Raw genomic sequence first — 5,747 nt, 5'->3', positions numbered from 1 at the left:
CGAAAGAAAAGGAACCATACATACAGTAGGTGACTCTTTCTCACTCATAATTCCGTAGGTAGATAGCACAAACTATCTAAATGGACCACGCACGTCTTTCTAGTCGAACGACAGCATGAAAAGTGAGGTGCGAGGTAGACGGTCAGAGTTACCTGCTCTTGGCTGTAGGGGGCCTGGGGGGCCCTGTAAGGGTGGTCTCACAAGACAAAAAACGAGTTTTTTGTTTTGCAAATATTTTAATATCAAAAATAGTTACAACTGTCGTAGGGATTTTAAATGGACATAAAAATGCTTATATGTACCCCAAGGAGGACTTCTTCTGAAAAAGAATGTTTAGTTGTTCTTTAAGTGTATAAACTGATCACAATTTTCAGCTATGCATTTCTTTTTTTGAGTAGTATATTATCAACAGTCATAGCTAACAGACTAAAAAGAGTTCTTCCTATTCTTATAGATGAAGATCAGACTGGCCATATGGCTCGGATAATATACGAATGATATATGACTTATTACTTTATCTGAATCGAAAAATGTCCTGGGAATGTTGTTATTAGTAGATTTTGAAAAGGTATTTGAATCTGTACCATGGTCCTTTATAAACAAGACACTTAAATTTTATGGATCTGGTGTCAGTATTTCTAAGTGGATATCTTTCTATACAAGGATATCAAGTCTAGTCTTATTATAAATGGAAATATGTCAGCTGGCTGCAGACAATGAGATGCTCTATCGCCTTGTATTTTTTTCCTATCTGCCCTTATTAAGAAATATAAACATATATAAGGCATAAACATTAATGATATAGAGTACTTGATTGCACAATATGCAGACGGCACAGAATTTATTCTAGATGGCTCTAAAGGATCACTTGAAAATGTTATTGATACTTTAGACTTACAGTCATCCCTCGCAATAGTGCGCTTCGCGATACCGTGGATTCGGTTAAACCGCGGGGTAATCCGTGGCTCCCATAAAAAGACTGTACTGCGATCACATCCCTTCACGAAATCGAAAATAGCTCATCAACAAATCTGCTGCTACGCTCTTATAACTTACGTAAACTAGTGAAATTCAGTGCGGATGGCAACTGACAGTTCCGCCCGTACTCACCCTTCCAAAACATTAACTTATGAACTGTCACTCAAATTAATCACTAGTTATACTATCAATAATGTGTGTAAGGCATGAAAAACAATATATGACTTGCAATAGCTGCCGTTCCCGCATTCAGCCTCGGGAATCGAATGTGTGTCCACATCTGTTGAGGTCAGCGTAACAACATCGCCATATGTAAGCTATTTTCCATTCAACTGATCAATACTCAAGAAAAGTACAACGTACCTCAACTGGCCTCCGGAGTAAATGGAGCCGATGCCATGTAGCAGCTGGATAAAAATGTCCCCTCTGACACTTGACCGATACATGTATTCCGCCAGGTGTAATCCTTATGTCTGGTGTGGGTGGTTGGTAGTTGTCGTTTGATGCACCACCACCGGTTTTCAATTAAGTTGGTACAGGCACCGGTGGTGGGATCTGGTAATAAATAGAAACAAAAGTTAATGGAAATGGCACATTATTAGCAAATTATTTGCACGCATATACTTCATTGCATACACTTACCTTTAAAGTTCTCGGAGTGGTTTACTGTACTATAGGTATAACCCAGGTCAGACAGTCCGTTGTAAGCTTTCCAACAGTCCGTAACTATATGACTATCCCCCACTACTTTCCTACATATAACATCAAGTAGTGTCCGTTGGTCGCACGTCTCTACATGAACCAGAAAGAACTGTCTCGTCTCCCCACAAATACCACCCAAAACCCACTGACCTTCAACCATCCTACCTCTATGATACTTCCGTTTCCCAAATTTACTTTCATCAATTTCTACCGTCAAACCAGCCCCACCAATTCTGTCCAAACCATTCTTTTCAACCATCGCAGAGCATACCTCTCTACAATACATGAAATAGTCTGATACTGTTTCTCATGAGGTTTCTAGGACTTTCCCATCACCATCACCATCACAATCAATACTTGTTTCTCTGATTGTGTCTGAATATGACATTTTATGAGCAAAGCAGGAGGTGAGCAAAACGGTTTTTCTAAGTGACAAATTGGACCCAGAAAACCACGTACCCCTCCGTGCTGGAACTTGATTTTTGTTACTTTTTTTACATACCTTGCAGTTAGACTGGAAGCGATAGTCAGGAACCTTGCAGTTACACTGGAAGCGATAGTCAGGAACCTTACCCTTGCGATTAACTGTATAAGTGCGAGTTAGTACTTGCTGACAGATAGGACAAGTAGCTTGGGTTGGTAACACCCCGTACCGCTGGCAAAAAGAAACAGTGCTCTCGGTGCAACCAAAATGTGAAAGTAGACAGAAAAGATTTGTGGGAGGGGGGTGTTTAGCATTGTCCAGAACGTGTAACAACCCGAGGTGCTGGATGAGGTGCTGGGGAGACATTACGAAGGGGTGTAGGGTGAGACACTGCAGTGACAGGTGAAGGCATGGGAGAGCGTGGGGTGAGTGAGTGAGTTTAGTTTCTCGCCGCACTCAGCAATATTCCAGCTATATGGCGGCGGTCTGTAAATAATTGAGTCTGGACCAGACAATCCAGTGACCAACAACATGAGCATCGATCTGCACAATTGGGAACCGATGACATGTGTCAAACAAGTCAGCGAGTCTGACCGCCTGTTAGTCGCCTCTTATGACAAGCATAGTTGCTTTTGGTGGCAAGCATGGGCTGCTGAAGGCCTATTCTACCCTGGGACCTTCACAGGTGGAGAGCGTGGAGGTGAGATAGACTGGAAAGGGTCTGCAGGAGTTACACTGCACTTACGGGGCAGCTCGTTTCAGATGGTTTAGCAAACGGGACTTTTAATAATGCGTTTAGGGCTTGCTTGAACAGAAGGAGACAACGTACTAGGATTTGCAGGAGATACGGGAGCAGTGTTCGTACTATTACTGCTGGTGTTAATATTTTGCGCAAGTGAAAAAGATACACCTGTGCTGGACACTGAACAATTGCCGGGCTGAAAGTCACTTGTTTGTTGATGGGTTGACTGACGCTTGATGAACCCGGTAAGTCCTCGTTCAAATTGTCAATCGCTCTCTGACCTGGGTCGATGTCACCATCCGATAAGGGAGGAAAGAAATCCAACAGTGGATCTGGTGAAGAAGGGGGCTCACGATCTCGTACTACGTTGGGGGAATATCTAAACTAGAGGATGACGACATGGCTTCTAATTTTTGTCTTTCTCTTACACCGGGAATGCACGGGGAAAGCAGGTGATGTCTAGATCTCATTCAAATTTCGCACTCACCAACAGCGTACGACATCACATTTCCTTAACTACAATTAGTTGTTAAGTCAGTATTTCCTCCACATGTCAACACGGTAATGGAAAAATAATTTCACGGGGAACGGGGTTCGATCTCATGAACTCACCATCTTCATCTCATAGTGTGTGTGTCCACTGTTCCTCGGAGCCACTGAGACTTCTGAAATGAGCTCGTCAATTAATACAATACAACCCACACAGAAGTCTACAAACTAGCATCTAAATACAATAAGTTCCACTCTGTCGGTCACCAATCTCAGTAGAACTGAGGTAAGACGGAGGACTCTTGACCAGACGACCCAGGTTCGGTTCCCAGAAGTGACGTCGTTTCTTTCAGACTTAGTTAGATTCTTAGTGAAGTTAGTTTAGTTAGTTATGTAGTTCACTTGAATGCTTACACCACTAACATTAGACATATGAAAGTAGTATGATAATTCACAGGAAGTTGCCAGTGACGAGAATATTACTCCCAAAACTTCTAAACCCTCATTAAACCCTTTAACCCCTGAAAAATTTATACCAGCGCCCCTTTTTGAAATATTACATCAGGGAATAAATCCCTGGGACTGCATTTCTTACTGAAAAAAGAGGGGGGTGGGGTGGGGTGGGTACTGGCGGAACTCTTTCCGTTTATCGTATATATCCATTGTGTTTCAGATGCTTAAAACATGCAGAGTTTTCTCAGTAATAATCGTACCAACATCGTAGTAGTAACCTATGAAAGACAAGATATGCTATCAGTCGAGTTTTGACGAGTACTTACAATGTTTGCTGTGATGCAACACACTGCGCTTCAGTGCGGTAAGACACAGTCATCCCAGGATATATGGTGTCAGAAACCACATTTTATTTGATTAAATTCAGTCCCAATTTTATTTATTAAAACTGTTGACAGAAACAACGGAAACACCATGTGAGTATTACCTCATTCCATACACGTACAACTTCCGCTTACCTCATTTGTGAGGGTACGTTTTACGTGCCTACCCCGATTGCACAAATTTCACATTATTCTTAGCAGTCACCAACAGATTACAGTCTCGTTATCCATGGACTCCGAGACCCGCGTTATTGACTCATTGAAGTCTGTTTCAACAATTAAATGGGCAATTTTTTTTGTTACAATCAAAGTTGCAAGTATCGCGGGAAGTCAGCGGTGACTTGTCAAACTATCTCCTACGTAAATTGTATCAAGACAGGTAAGGGCCTGTGTTCATTGTTATGTTAAATATGTTTGCAGAAAACTCGCATTATATACTAGCCAGATAGCAATGTAAAATAATCTGTTACAATAACAGCTTAATATGTAAAATATTCTGAAAATGGAATAGAAGTTCTTTGATGTAATATTATCGGATCGATTTTACCTGAATCACCGGTACATTGGACCAAAACGGGTAAATGAGGGTGCAGACTCCTACAGAGGCCTGTTTAAGTGTTCATTAACTTTCTCTTGTGAACAATGACTGTTGATTGGTGTATTGTGAGACTGTGTTGCTAACTCTTTCCCTGTGACTATTGTTAGTACCAGTTATGTGTTATACCACGTCATGTCGTCAGATGATGAGGGTACAGTAGTTAAGTTTTCTACGCCCATTAACCGTGCGGCTGCCTCAATTGATCTACCAGCATTGTCACCAAGTTTCACTACTTTATCTGATCCAATTGTTAGGTCTCCTATTCGGGACAGGGAAGCATCGTTCATTTTGCCAACTTCTCAGAAAAAGTTAGATTGTTTTGAGGAATCCACTGTTGACACAACTGTTAATTTCAAAATGCCTTATGACAGAGAAGTGTGTGGTGCAACCAATATTAAGAAAGAGGGACAGTCCAGTTTCTTTTCACAATTTAATGGGGACAACCCTGACAGATTGGACAGAAGTGTTTGTACATTAGCTAATACCTTGGCCCTTAGTCACATAAATCCAGAGAAGTTTGATGGCAGTCAATCAGGGAAGGCCAGTGCTTGGTTGAAACGTTGTGAGAAGTTCACATCTTTGAACAATTATTCAGAGGGAAGCTTTCAGTATGTGGTTAGATGGAAAAGCTTTTAAGTGGTTTGAGGCAAAGGACTTTGATGATGCTTCTTGGGAGGAAGTAAAATCTGCCTTCCTTGCTAGGTACAAACATAATTCTGTGAAAATTTATGATAGGTTAGATAGGTTGTACAGTAGGAAGCAGAAGGACTCCGAGAACTTTGAGGACTTCCTACAGGACATAGAACATGAGGCCAGAAGTCTTCATGGTCTTGATGATAATTTTGTCAAGGATGATGTGATCAAGAACTCCAAGCCTCACATAAATCTTGACCAGACCTCACGATACAAAGGATGAGGTGCTTGAGAGTACTAGGATGGCTGATGCTGCTTTTGGTGGCACATCACCCTCCTCAGTTG

At 41.6% G+C, this 5,747-nt stretch overlaps 1 long non-coding RNA gene across 1 annotated transcript; it reads right to left on the bottom strand.

Annotated features, from left to right (window-relative positions):
* Nucleotides 1-381: 381 nt before the first annotated feature.
* Nucleotides 382-3,513, bottom strand: LOC137260489 (uncharacterized). Its single transcript, XR_010954759.1, has 2 exons — nucleotides 3,459-3,513; nucleotides 382-1,533 (listed from the first exon to the last, which is right to left on the bottom strand). It is a non-coding gene; the product is annotated as an uncharacterized lncRNA (long non-coding RNA).
* Between the last annotated feature and the right edge of the window lie 2,234 nt (nucleotides 3,514-5,747).

Source organism: Haliotis asinina, chromosome 13 (genome assembly GCF_037392515.1).
Source record: "Haliotis asinina isolate JCU_RB_2024 chromosome 13, JCU_Hal_asi_v2, whole genome shotgun sequence".
NCBI classification, from domain to species: Eukaryota; Metazoa; Mollusca; class Gastropoda; order Lepetellida; family Haliotidae; genus Haliotis; species Haliotis asinina.
Note: the sequence above shows the minus strand (reverse complement) of the source record. Positions and strands in the feature narration are given on the sequence as shown.